This window comes from Chamaea fasciata, unplaced genomic scaffold, assembly GCF_029207755.1.
Source record: "Chamaea fasciata isolate MVZ Bird 193981 ecotype frontalis unplaced genomic scaffold, bChaFas1.0.hap1 SCAF_13, whole genome shotgun sequence".
Lineage (NCBI taxonomy): Eukaryota > Metazoa > Chordata > Aves > Passeriformes > Sylviidae > Chamaea > Chamaea fasciata.
The window spans coordinates 2,288,817-2,301,850 of record NW_027094098.1 but is presented as its reverse complement, the minus strand read 5'-3'; the positions used below and the strand labels follow the sequence as shown (position 1 = coordinate 2,301,850).

Below are 13,034 nucleotides of genomic sequence, written 5' to 3'. Positions count from 1 at the left end.
TTTCTCTTTTCTCACTCTCCTTTATTTCCCTTCAAATCCTTCTATCGCACTTGTTGGCCCTAAATAAAGGTGCATTTTTGATTGAGCAAACTGAGTTGTCCCCCGCTGTGTCTTTTGCGCCTTGTGATCCCTAAAACGAACTATCAGGTTCCCCGCATATATTTGCGGAGCCTGACAAGCACATAGTGTCATCTTTGCTTTCTAGTCTGTTTGCTGCCGTGAGTGAAGGTGAGAAAGGTCAATACAGGGACCTTGAGATCTGCAGGTCTGTGAGGAACCCATATTAGCTCTTGATGTTAGTGTTGGCAGGAAAGAAATCTGTGCTAAATGCCTTGATTTCTGTGTTACCGTGTACTAAGCGAAAAGTCACTTAAGGATGTCGCTAATTAAAGGCAGGACACTCGTTCCTGCCTTTAGACTCCAACCTCAGATGTTTCCCCGCTGCTTAATCTTGAACGTGAACCCCTCCTTAGCTTGGATACGTTTAGGGAGACATGAAGAGCAAGGCGGCTCTTAGGGAAGCTGTCTTTGCAAAGGACGTGCGCTGTGCTGCTATCCTTGAACAATCTCATGTCAGTAAAGCCAAAAGGAAGAAGAAAGAAGAGAGTGAGGCACTGCCTCAAGGGTCTGAAGAAATCTATTATGATATTGCAGCTGATTTCAAAGACTCGTTTTGACCTTCAAAAAAACAAATTAGGAAAAAACCGTGGAAATACCTTGGGACAAAGAGGATGTGCAGGACTCGGCCCCAGATGATCATCTGGTTGGAACCTTTGCCTGAGAACAACTCTCCTGGTTTAGGGCAAATTTGGCAGGAAACTTCCAAAGGGGTCCCTCGAAAAGCAGATTCAAGCGGCCCCTCCCCCAGCTGCTTGAGGAAAAGAGTTCTTTGGACAAGAGTGAAATAAACTGTTCATTTAACACACAAAGTATTGACGAGCATAAAAAATGAATCCTGTTAACCAATAAAACCACTTGCAGTTTTGAAGAGGTGGCACATTCAGAAAATGCTTTTGGTGGGGTGTAGCTTGGCTTGCTCAGTCTCTTGTCAGTCTCTCCTGTGGTAGAAAATGCCATGTCCCGGGCCCTGGTGGGACACAAGGGTGAGCTCCCAGTGTTTTTCCGGGTTTGCCTCAAAGACTTTCTTTACATACAGTTAAGGAACTGGTCCTGGAACATACAGAGATGTAGTGGTTTCCATGACTGGACATCACAACATGACCTTATACGCTCTGTATACTATATACTGTATGTAAGTGCACCTTATAAGTTCCCTAAGTGCACCTGTCCAGTCAATGAAGGCATGGTTTGCCACCCAAGGTGGTTCTCCCACAGAGACAGGAAAATGGATGAACTACTGCTGCCCCAGCATCAGGCAGGTGCAGGATGTCCCTGCTCATCAGCCCTTGCCCCACTTCCCAGGGATCCCGCTGATAATTCTAGAAATCATTCATCTGGATTTTTCACGCGCACGTTTGCAAAGAGATGAATGAGAAAGGTCTACGAGAACTGTTTGTGCTTCTCTTGATTTCTTTCAATTTATTTGCAAGTAGGAAAGCACGGTCCAAAGCGGCAAAGGAACTTTCATGTGGGAAGAGCATCTTCCTACATCTGACTTTTGAGTCCAAGACTGTGGCATGCCCTCCAGTCAGATGCACACAGAAAACTCCCGTTGAATTCTCCAGGTTTCCATTGAGTCACTGTAAAAGATGATGCTTCTCAGGACCTTAATACTAATTCTTCCGTTTAATATGAAATGTCAAAGTTGTTAGTTCATAGGATGAGAGGACAATTGAAGTTGGGAGGCAGCTGTGGGGGTCTCCAACTTTATCTCCTGTTCCCAACGGTGATCAGCACCAGCATCAAATCAGGTTCATCTTAGATTACTCCAGAGAGGACCTGAGGAAAATGTCGGTTCACCCAGAGCAGGTTTTGAATCTCTCCAGTGCAAGAGACCCTGCACAAGCTCTCTGGGCAACCGACTGCCAGGGGCAGGAGCAGAGATTTCCCTTGGCCGCGGCTGGAGCCCAGGAGTGGCACTGCCTGAACAGCACCTTTCTGCCTACAGTGCCACCCTTGATGGCTGCCCCAGGGCCTGGCATTTGACCTGCATTGCTGCAGGAATCCCTGCCCTGGTTCCGCGCTGACCAAAGGCTCGGCCCCATCTCAGAACCTCGGTTGCCAAGGGTGCTGTCTCAAGTGGGTGGCGGGGGACTGAGGCCATGGCTGCCCCAATTTTGGGTGCACCGTGCTGATGTCAGCGCGGCCATTGTGACCTGTGCGACCAGGGCCACAAAAGGGAATGCTGTGCTCAGGCCGTGTGTCAGTGCGACCTGACAACGGGAGGAGAAGGCAGGGCCGGGCTCTGGGTGCCCAGGGACCAGAGGGGCCCCACACCTCGGGGCTCTGGGCCTGTGCTGCAGGCTCACCTGCCTTTCCCTTCCAAGAGTCAGCGGAGGAACAGAGCAGACAGCAGCGTTCCTCGACGCCACGACGGGTGGAGAAGGCGGACAGGAGCAGGGCTCACGCAGGGCTGACCAGGGAGTAGTGCCCTCGTGGCTCTGGGCCTGTTCTGCAAACTCCTGACACTCTTCATTCTCCCGCAGAGGGAGAGACCCAGCACCTGGAGGAGACCGCGGTGTTCCTGCACAGGGACCGACCCCTGACAGCCACCATGTGTGACAGGAAGCAGGAGGCCCCTGATGCCAGGGAGCCAGGTGAGAGCCAAGCAGCCCTCCCACAGCCTGGCCCAGGGGCTGTCAGGGCAGACAGCGTGGGGCCCTGAGCAGAGGCAGGGGGAGGCAGGAGCTGTTCAGCCATGCCAGGGCTGGGAGCCTCCTTCCTGCCCAAGCGGGGCCCAGCTGGGCCAGGGGCCAACTGTTGGGACACCTGTGCCCGCAATGGCCCCTGCTCTCCAAGGCCTCCAGCCCTGGCCATCAGCCAGGCAGGCAGGCAGGGACAGAGCAGCCCTTGGGGCCGATGCTGCAGGCTAAGAGCCCCGCAGAGCTGCTGATGCCCGGTGCCATTGGCTCTGTTCCCTGCAGCATGCATGCTGTGCTGCCGTGCAGAGGCTGACCCGGACGTCTGTGGCGACAAACTGGAGAACTTCGGGCTCTGTGTCCACGTGTTCTGCCTGGTGAGTGGCACTGGGCACTCGCTGCAGCATTGCAATGGGCAGTCCCTGCCACTCTCTCCTCATCAGCTCCTCTCCTTTCCTGCAGTATTTCGCCACACTGCTTTTCCAGCAAGACAACGAACGTGTTGGACTCCGGGTCATTCTACCTGAAGATATCCAACTTGCAGTCAGGCAGGCTGCAGAGAAGGTGAGAGCCTGACAAGAGTATGTGGGTTTGTGCCAGGCGAGGTTTACCAGGGCTTTGCCCAGACCCCAGGGAAGAAAGGGCGGCCATCCAGCCGGCTGTGGTACAAGTCTGGCTCCCAGCAGACCCACAGAGGCTCTGGCACAGGAGCCTCCTCCACCAGGCAGCTCTGTGGGCTGAGACCCAGCAGTGGCTGAGCCCTGCCCGCAGCTGTGGGGGCTGCCTGGGGAGGCCCCAAGGCTGCTGCTGATGGAGCTGCTTGGCTCTTGGCAGCACTGCTACGTCTGCGGCCAGAGAGGGGCCGCCATCATGTGCTGTGGGGAAAACTGCGACAGATGGTTCCACCTGCCCTGTGCAAAGGAAGGCGGCTGTGTCACTCAGTACATAACCCCCTACAGGTACCTACCCCCTCTCCACTTCTGGCCACCCCTTGGGAAAGACCCAGCATTTCTCACTTTGCCCATCCCTGTGCCCCCAGATCCTACTGCCCTGAGCACATTCCAGAGCAGGACGTGCAGGTGACTCCAGAGCCAGGCACTGAATGCCCCATCTGCATGGAGCCTGTGGAGGACAGAACGACCTTCAGAACCATGGTGTGCCCAGCGTGCAAAAGGGCCTGGTTCCACAGGGACTGCATCCAGGTAGGAGCCATGCGCTCTGCCCCAGGGCACAGCAGGTGCTCAGCAGCACCAGGGCCTCGCTCACACTGCTTCTGTTTTCCGTGCAGGCACAGGCCATCCGCGCTGGTCTTTTATGCCTCTGCTGCCCTCTCTGCAGAGACTCCGAAGAATTTCTGACAGAAATGTTCATCCTGGGGATCCGGATCCCCTTCAGGTTGGCGTCCTTTGCCTGGCTCAAAAGACAGGAGGGTGCAAGTGCTGTGCTGTGCTAGGCCTTGCCCCAGCAGTCCTGGCCCTGCTCTATCCCGTGAATCTGGGCTTCAGCTTCACACAGGACTTGGAAAAGCACTGGAGGAAGAGCAGGGACATCCTGTACCTCCATGAGGGCAGGGCAGCAGAAACTCATCAGCATTTCCTTTCTCCATCAGACTGCCAACATGGGAGGACAACGATGCCTTTGCCGACCTAGGAGAGAGGCACAGCCAGTGCAATGCCAAGAAATGCCTTTACCCCGGAGGCAGGGAGGAGGCAGAGGAAGAAGGGTAAGTTGGGAAGCTGCACCGGAGGCTCTGTAGGGAGCCCGTGTATCCACAAGGGCTGGAAAGAGAAGGAGCCAGAAGAGCTTGGCCAGACAATCCTGTGCTGGGACACTTGGTCTTCAGAGCCACGAACCCATTTGCTTCTCCAGGCCCTGGGAACTGCTCCTGTGCTCGTCCTGTGCTGCTGAGGGCACCCACAGGCGGTGCTCTGGCCTGAGAGGAAGGAGGGGAAACTGGGAGTGTGATAGCTGTGCTGGTCTTGGCGCAGGTACGAGGCAAAGCACCCGGGTGTCCCTGGGCTGGGGTCAGTGCCCAGATCAGGCTTGGCAGAGCCTGCTGGTTCCTGAAGGGCCGGGGACATTGCTCTGGCCCGGCCTGCCTTGGGCCTGCTGCGCCCTTGACCTTCCTGCTTCCCCTAACAGCCCCCAGGGATGAGTTCAGTGGCGCCAGCCTGACCAGACAGTCGAGACTGAGGCCTTCTCATCGCTCTGCAGAATCAGAGGCCATCGGCCCCAGCTCTGGCTTGCCGGGGCCGTTTGGTCGGGCTCACCACACTGTGTCTCCAGAGACCAGCAACCGTGGCAGACGCCAACGTGCAGCATCATGGCAGTTGCTGCCATCTTCCTCTCTGGACCCTAGCAGCCGCAGGACACAGAGGGAGGCAACGTCAGGGTCATCATTCAGCAGCTCCCCAGGCCCTGAGGACAGGGTCCATTCCAGACGTGCTGGTCGTGACCGCAGGCGAAACCGCTCTCGCCAGCAAGGCTGGGCCCCAAATCGACGTGTCAGCTCAAGATGTCACCGTGACAGGAGAAGGAGGAGAGGACCGTGGGCTGACAGGCCCAGCCAAAGGGAGACATCACCACAGGCATCCCGCAGACGCAGCCGCTCCCACCAGCAACGTCGGGCCCTAAGCCCAGCAGTCTGGTCGGGGCGTGACAGGAGAAGCAGAACAGGATCAAGGGTTGAGAGGCCCAGGGGAAGGGAGACATCACCACAGGCATCCCCCAGACGCAGCCGCTCCCACCAGCAAGGTCAGCCCCAGAGTCCACCTGTCTGGCCAAGGAGCTGCCGTGACAGGAGCAGGAGGACAACATCAAGGACTGACAGGCCCAGGGGAAGGGAGACACCGACAGGGACATCCCTGAGACGCAGCCGCACCCGCCAGCAACGTCGAGCCTCGAATCCACCTGCCCGGTCCAGGCGTCGCCAGGACAGGAGCAGGAGGCAGGACAGGAGCAGGAGCAGGAGCAGGAGCAGGAGCAGGAACAGGAGCAGGAGCAGGAGCAGGAGGAGAGCAGCAAGGGCTGAGGGTCCCAGGCACTGGGGGACACTGTCGGGGACGTCCCGCAGGAGCAACCGCTCCCGCCAGTGACGTCGGGCCTCAGCACAGACCTCGAGCAGCACTGTCAGAGTCTGTCCAAGGATGTGATACGCCTCACAACTGTCTCCAATGATGGAGGACTGAGACCCCAGACTCTGAAAGGAGCCCCTGGTCTGGCTGAGGTGGAAGGCTTGCCAAGCCTCAGAGGACTGCGTTAGGGTTAGAGTTAGGGTTAGGGTTAGCCCTATGAGAACAGAATGCAAGGACAATGGCACAAGGGACCAAGCCCAGGCCACCTGTCCAAACTGGTCTGTCCGTGACGGAGGTACGGCTTGCAGCTTGCTCCTGAGCAATCAACCTTTAACCTGGTAGTTCCTGCTTTGGCTCTGTGCCCCTCACTTCGGTTACCTAGAAAAACCCTGGAGACTCTCGCTCACTTTTGAGATCTCCCCACGGAAGAAGACGGATCTATTGGCTGGACCACGAGGATTTCGTCTCTCCGCTGGTAGCTTTAACCCACCCCCTCTTTCTCTTTTCTCACTCTCCTTTATTTCCCTTCAAATCCTTCTATCGCACTTGTTGGCCCTAAATAAAGGTGCATTTTTGATTGAGCAAACTGAGTTGTCCCCCGCTGTGTCTTTTGCGCCTTGTGATCCCTAAAACGAACTATCAGGTTCCCCGCATATATTTGCGGAGCCTGACAAGCACATAGTGTCATCTTTGCTTTCTAGTCTGTTTGCTGCCGTGAGTGAAGGTGAGAAAGGTCAATACAGGGACCTTGAGATCTGCAGGTCTGTGAGGAACCCATATTAGCTCTTGATGTTAGTGTTGGCAGGAAAGAAATCTGTGCTAAATGCCTTGATTTCTGTGTTACCGTGTACTAAGCGAAAAGTCACTTAAGGATGTCGCTAATTAAAGGCAGGACACTCGTTCCTGCCTTTAGACTCCAACCTCAGATGTTTCCCCGCTGCTTAATCTTGAACGTGAACCCCTCCTTAGCTTGGATACGTTTAGGGAGACATGAAGAGCAAGGCGGCTCTTAGGGAAGCTGTCTTTGCAAAGGACGTGCGCTGTGCTGCTATCCTTGAACAATCTCATGTCAGTAAAGCCAAAAGGAAGAAGAAAGAAGAGAGTGAGGCACTGCCTCAAGGGTCTGAAGAAATCTATTATGATATTGCAGCTGATTTCAAAGACTCGTTTTGACCTTCAAAAAAACAAATTAGGAAAAAACCGTGGAAATACCTTGGGACAAAGAGGATGTGCAGGACTCGGCCCCAGATGATCATCTGGTTGGAACCTTTGCCTGAGAACAACTCTCCTGGTTTAGGGCAAATTTGGCAGGAAACTTCCAAAGGGGTCCCTCGAAAAGCAGATTCAAGCGGCCCCTCCCCCAGCTGCTTGAGGAAAAGAGTTCTTTGGACAAGAGTGAAATAAACTGTTCATTTAACACACAAAGTATTGACGAGCATAAAAAATGAATCCTGTTAACCAATAAAACCACTTGCAGTTTTGAAGAGGTGGCACATTCAGAAAATGCTTTTGGTGGGGTGTAGCTTGGCTTGCTCAGTCTCTTGTCAGTCTCTCCTGTGGTAGAAAATGCCATGTCCCGGGCCCTGGTGGGACACAAGGGTGAGCTCCCAGTGTTTTTCCGGGTTTGCCTCAAAGACTTTCTTTACATACAGTTAAGGAACTGGTCCTGGAACATACAGAGATGTAGTGGTTTCCATGACTGGACATCACAACATGACCTTATACGCTCTGTATACTATATACTGTATGTAAGTGCACCTTATAAGTTCCCTAAGTGCACCTGTCCAGTCAATGAAGGCATGGTTTGCCACCCAAGGTGGTTCTCCCACAGAGACAGGAAAATGGATGAACTACTGCTGCCCCAGCATCAGGCAGGTGCAGGATGTCCCTGCTCATCAGCCCTTGCCCCACTTCCCAGGGATCCCGCTGATAATTCTAGAAATCATTCATCTGGATTTTTCACGCGCACGTTTGCAAAGAGATGAATGAGAAAGGTCTACGAGAACTGTTTGTGCTTCTCTTGATTTCTTTCAATTTATTTGCAAGTAGGAAAGCACGGTCCAAAGCGGCAAAGGAACTTTCATGTGGGAAGAGCATCTTCCTACATCTGACTTTTGAGTCCAAGACTGTGGCATGCCCTCCAGTCAGATGCACACAGAAAACTCCCGTTGAATTCTCCAGGTTTCCATTGAGTCACTGTAAAAGATGATGCTTCTCAGGACCTTAATACTAATTCTTCCGTTTAATATGAAATGTCAAAGTTGTTAGTTCATAGGATGAGAGGACAATTGAAGTTGGGAGGCAGCTGTGGGGGTCTCCAACTTTATCTCCTGTTCCCAACGGTGATCAGCACCAGCATCAAATCAGGTTCATCTTAGATTACTCCAGAGAGGACCTGAGGAAAATGTCGGTTCACCCAGAGCAGGTTTTGAATCTCTCCAGTGCAAGAGACCCTGCACAAGCTCTCTGGGCAACCGACTGCCAGGGGCAGGAGCAGAGATTTCCCTTGGCCGCGGCTGGAGCCCAGGAGTGGCACTGCCTGAACAGCACCTTTCTGCCTACAGTGCCACCCTTGATGGCTGCCCCAGGGCCTGGCATTTGACCTGCATTGCTGCAGGAATCCCTGCCCTGGTTCCGCGCTGACCAAAGGCTCGGCCCCATCTCAGAACCTCGGTTGCCAAGGGTGCTGTCTCAAGTGGGTGGCGGGGGACTGAGGCCATGGCTGCCCCAATTTTGGGTGCACCGTGCTGATGTCAGCGCGGCCATTGTGACCTGTGCGACCAGGGCCACAAAAGGGAATGCTGTGCTCAGGCCGTGTGTCAGTGCGACCTGACAACGGGAGGAGAAGGCAGGGCCGGGCTCTGGGTGCCCAGGGACCAGAGGGGCCCCACACCTCGGGGCTCTGGGCCTGTGCTGCAGGCTCACCTGCCTTTCCCTTCCAAGAGTCAGCGGAGGAACAGAGCAGACAGCAGCGTTCCTCGACGCCACGACGGGTGGAGAAGGCGGGCAGGAGCAGGGCTCACGCAGGGCTGACCAGGGATTAGTGCCCTCGTGGCTCTGGGCCTGTCCTGCAAACTCCTGACACTCTTCATTCTCCCGCAGAGGGAGAGACCCAGCACCTGGAGGAGGCCGTGGTGTTCCTGCACAGGGACCGACCCCTGACAGCCACCATGTGTGACAGGAAGCAGGAGGCCCCTGATGCCAGGGAGCCAGGTGAGAGCCAAGCAGCCCTCCCACAGCCTGGCCCAGGGGCTGTCAGGGCAGACAGCGTGGGGCCCTGAGCAGAGGCAGGGGGAGGCAGGAGCTGCTCAGCCATGCCGGGGCTGGGAGCCTCCTTCCTGCCCAAGCGGGGCCCAGCTGGGCCAGGGGCCAACTGTTGGGACACCTGTGCCCGCAATGGCCCCTGCTCTCCAAGGCCTCCAGCCCTGGCCATCAGCCAGGCAGGCAGGCAGGGACAGAGCAGCCCTTGGGGCCGATGCTGCAGGCTAAGAGCCCCGCAGAGCTGCTGATGCCCGGTGCCATTGGCTCTGTTCCCTGCAGCATGCATGCTGTGCCGCCGTGCAGAGGCTGACCCGGACGTCTGTGGTGACAAACAGGAGAAGTCCAGGCTCTGTGCCCATGTGTTCTGCCTGGTGAGTGGCACTGGGCACTCGCTGCAGCATTGCAATGGGCAGTCCCTGCCACTCTCTCCTCATCAGCTCCTCTCCTTTCCTGCAGTATTTCGCCACACTGCTTTTCCAGCAAGACAACGAACGTGTTGGACTCCTGGGCTTTCTGCCTCGAGATATCCGACTTGCAGTCAGGCAGGCTGCACAGAAGGTGAGAGCCTGACAAGAGTATGTGGGTTTGTGCCAGGCGAGGTTTACCAGGGCTTTGCCCAGACCCCAGGGAAGAAAGGCCGGCCATCCAGCCGGCTGTGGTACAAGTCTGGCTCCCAGCAGACCCACAGAGGCTCTGGCACAGGAGCCTCCTCCACCAGGCAGCTCTGTGGGCTGAGACCCAGCAGTGGCTGAGCCCTGCCCGCAGCTGTGGGGGCTGCCTGGGGAGGCCCCAAGGCTGCTGCTGATGGAGCTGCTTGGCTCTTGGCAGCACTGCTACGTCTGCGGCCAGAGAGGGGCCACCATCATGTGCTGTGGGCAAAACTGCGACAGATGGTTCCACCTGCCCTGTGCCAAGGAAGGCGGCTGTGTCACTCAGTACATAACCCCCTACAGGTACCTACCCCCTCTCCACTTCTGGCCACCCCTTGGGAAAGACCCAGCATTTCTCACTTTGCCCATCCCTGTGCCCCCAGCTCCTACTGCCTTGAGCACATTCCAGAGCAGGACGTGCAGGTGACTCCAGAGCCAGGCACTGAATGCCCCATCTGCATGGAGCCTGTGGAGGACAGAAAGACCTTCAGAACCATGGTGTGCCCAGCGTGCAAAAGGGCCTGGTTCCACAGGGACTGCATCCAGGTAGGAGCCATGCGCTCTGCCCCAGGGCACAGCAGGTGCTCAGCAGCACCAGGGCCTCGCTCACACTGCTTCTGTTTTCCGTGCAGGCACAGGCCATCCGCGCTGGTCTTTTATGCCTCTGCTGCCCTCTCTGCAGAGACTCCGAAGAATTTCTGACAGAAATGTTCATCCTGGGGATCCGGATCCCCTTCAGGTTGGCGTCCTTTGCCTGGCTCAAAAGACAGGAGGGTGCAAGTGCTGTGCTGTGCTAGGCCTTGCCCCAGCAGTCCTGGCCCTGCTCTATCCCGTGAATCTGGGCTTCAGCTTCACACAGGACTTGGAAAAGCACTGGAGGAAGAGCAGGGACATCCTGTACCTCCATGAGGGCAGGGCAGCAGAAACTCATCAGCATTTCCTTTCTCCATCAGACTGCCAACATGGGAGGACAACGATGCCTTTGCCGACCTAGGAGAGAGGCACAGCCAGTGCAATGCCAAGAAATGCCTTTACCCCGGAGGCAGGGAGGAGGCAGAGGAAGAAGGGTAAGTTGGGAAGCTGCACCGGAGGCTCTGTAGGGAGCCCGTGTATCCACAAGGGCTGGAAAGAGAAGGAGTCAGAAGAGCTTGGCCAGACAATCCTGTGCTGGGACACTTGGTCTTCAGAGCCACGAACCCATTTGCTTCTCCAGGCCCTGGGAACTGCTCCTGTGCTCGTCCTGTGCTGCTGAGGGCACCCACAGGCGGTGCTCTGGCCTGAGAGGAAGGAGGGGAAACTGGGAGTGTGATAGCTGTGCTGGTCTTGGCGCAGGTACGAGGCAAAGCACCCGGGTGTCCCTGGGCTGGGGTCAGTGCCCAGATCAGGCTTGGCAGAGCCTGCTGGTTCCTGAAGGGCCAGGGACATTGCTCTGGCCCGGCCTGCCTTGGGCCTGCTGCGCCCTTGACCTTCCTGCTTCCCCTAACAGCCCCCAGGGATGAGTTCAGTGGCGCCAGCCTGACCAGACAGTCGAGACTGAGGCCTTCTCATCGCTCTGCAGAATCAGAGGCCATCGGCCCCAGCTCTGGCTTGCCGGGGCCGTTTGGTCGGGCTCACCACACTGTGTCTCCAGAGACCAGCAACCGTGGCAGACGCCAACGTGCAGCATCATGGCAGTTGCTGCCATCTTCCTCTCTGGACCCTAGCAGCCGCAGGACACAGAGGGAGGCAACGTCAGGGTCATCATTCAGCAGCTCCCCAGGCCCTGAGGACAGGGTCCATTCCAGACGTGCTGGTCGTGACCGCAGGCGAAACCGCTCTCGCCAGCAAGGCTGGGCCCCAAATCGACGTGTCAGCTCAAGATGTCACCGTGACAGGAGAAGGAGGAGAGGACCGTGGGCTGACAGGCCCAGCCAAAGGGAGACATCACCACAGGCATCCCGCAGACGCAGCCGCTCCCACCAGCAACGTCGGGCCCTAAGCCCAGCAGTCTGGTCGGGGCGTGACAGGAGAAGCAGAACAGGATCAAGGGTTGAGAGGCCCAGGGGAAGGGAGACATCACCACAGGCATCCCCCAGACGCAGCCGCTCCCACCAGCAAGGTCAGCCCCAGAGTCCACCTGTCTGGCCAAGGAGCTGCCGTGACAGGAGCAGGAGGACAACATCAAGGGCTGACAGGCCCAGGGGAAGGGAGACACCGACAGGGACATCCCTGAGACGCAGCCGCACCCGCCAGCAACGTCGAGCCTCGAATCCACCTGCCCGGTCCAGGCGTCGCCAGGACAGGAGCAGGAGGCAGGACAGGAGCAGGAGCAGGAGCAGGAGCAGGAGCAGGAACAGGAGCAGGAGCAGGAGCAGGAGGAGAGCAGCAAGGGCTGAGGGTCCCAGGCACTGGGGGACACTGTCGGGGACGTCCCGCAGGAGCAACCGCTCCCGCCAGTGACGTCGGGCCTCAGCACAGACCTCGAGCAGCACTGTCAGAGTCTGTCCAAGGATGTGATACGCCTCACAACTGTCTCCAATGATGGAGGACTGAGACCCCAGACTCTGAAAGGAGCCCCTGGTCTGGCTGAGGTGGAAGGCTTGCCAAGCCTCAGAGGACTGCGTTAGGGTTAGAGTTAGGGTTAGGGTTAGCCCTATGAGAACAGAATGCAAGGACAATGGCACAAGGGACCAAGCCCAGGCCACCTGTCCAAACTGGTCTGTCCGTGACGGAGGTACGGCTTGCAGCTTGCTCCTGAGCAATCAACCTTTAACCTGGTAGTTCCTGCTTTGGCTCTGTGCCCCTCACTTCGGTTACCTAGAAAAACCCTGGAGACTCTCGCTCACTTTTGAGATCTCCCCACGGAAGAAGACGGATCTATTGGCTGGACCACGAGGATTTCGTCTCTCCGCTGGTAGCTTTAACCCACCCCCTCTTTCTCTTTTCTCACTCTCCTTTATTTCCCTTCAAATCCTTCTATCGCACTTGTTGGCCCTAAATAAAGGTGCATTTTTGATTGAGCAAACTGAGTTGTCCCCCGCTGTGTCTTTTGCGCCTTGTGATCCCTAAAACGAACTATCAGGTTCCCCGCATATATTTGCGGAGCCTGACAAGCACATAGTGTCATCTTTGCTTTCTAGTCTGTTTGCTGCCGTGAGTGAAGGTGAGAAAGGTCAATACAGGGACCTTGAGATCTGCAGGTCTGTGAGGAACCCATATTAGCTCTTGATGTTAGTGTTGGCAGGAAAGAAATCTGTGCTAAATGCCTTGATTTCTGTGTTACCGTGTACTAAGCGAAAAGTCACTTAAGG

General features: G+C 56.4%; 2 pseudogenes; both read left to right on the top strand.

The window, feature by feature from the left end:
- Positions 1–494: 494 nt before the first annotated feature.
- LOC136296528 (PHD finger protein 7-like) lies at positions 495–4,486 on the top strand (annotated as a pseudogene).
- A 2,337-nt stretch (positions 4,487–6,823) lies between these two features.
- On the top strand, positions 6,824–10,815 carry LOC136296527 (PHD finger protein 7-like; annotated as a pseudogene).
- Positions 10,816–13,034: the final 2,219 nt, after the last annotated feature.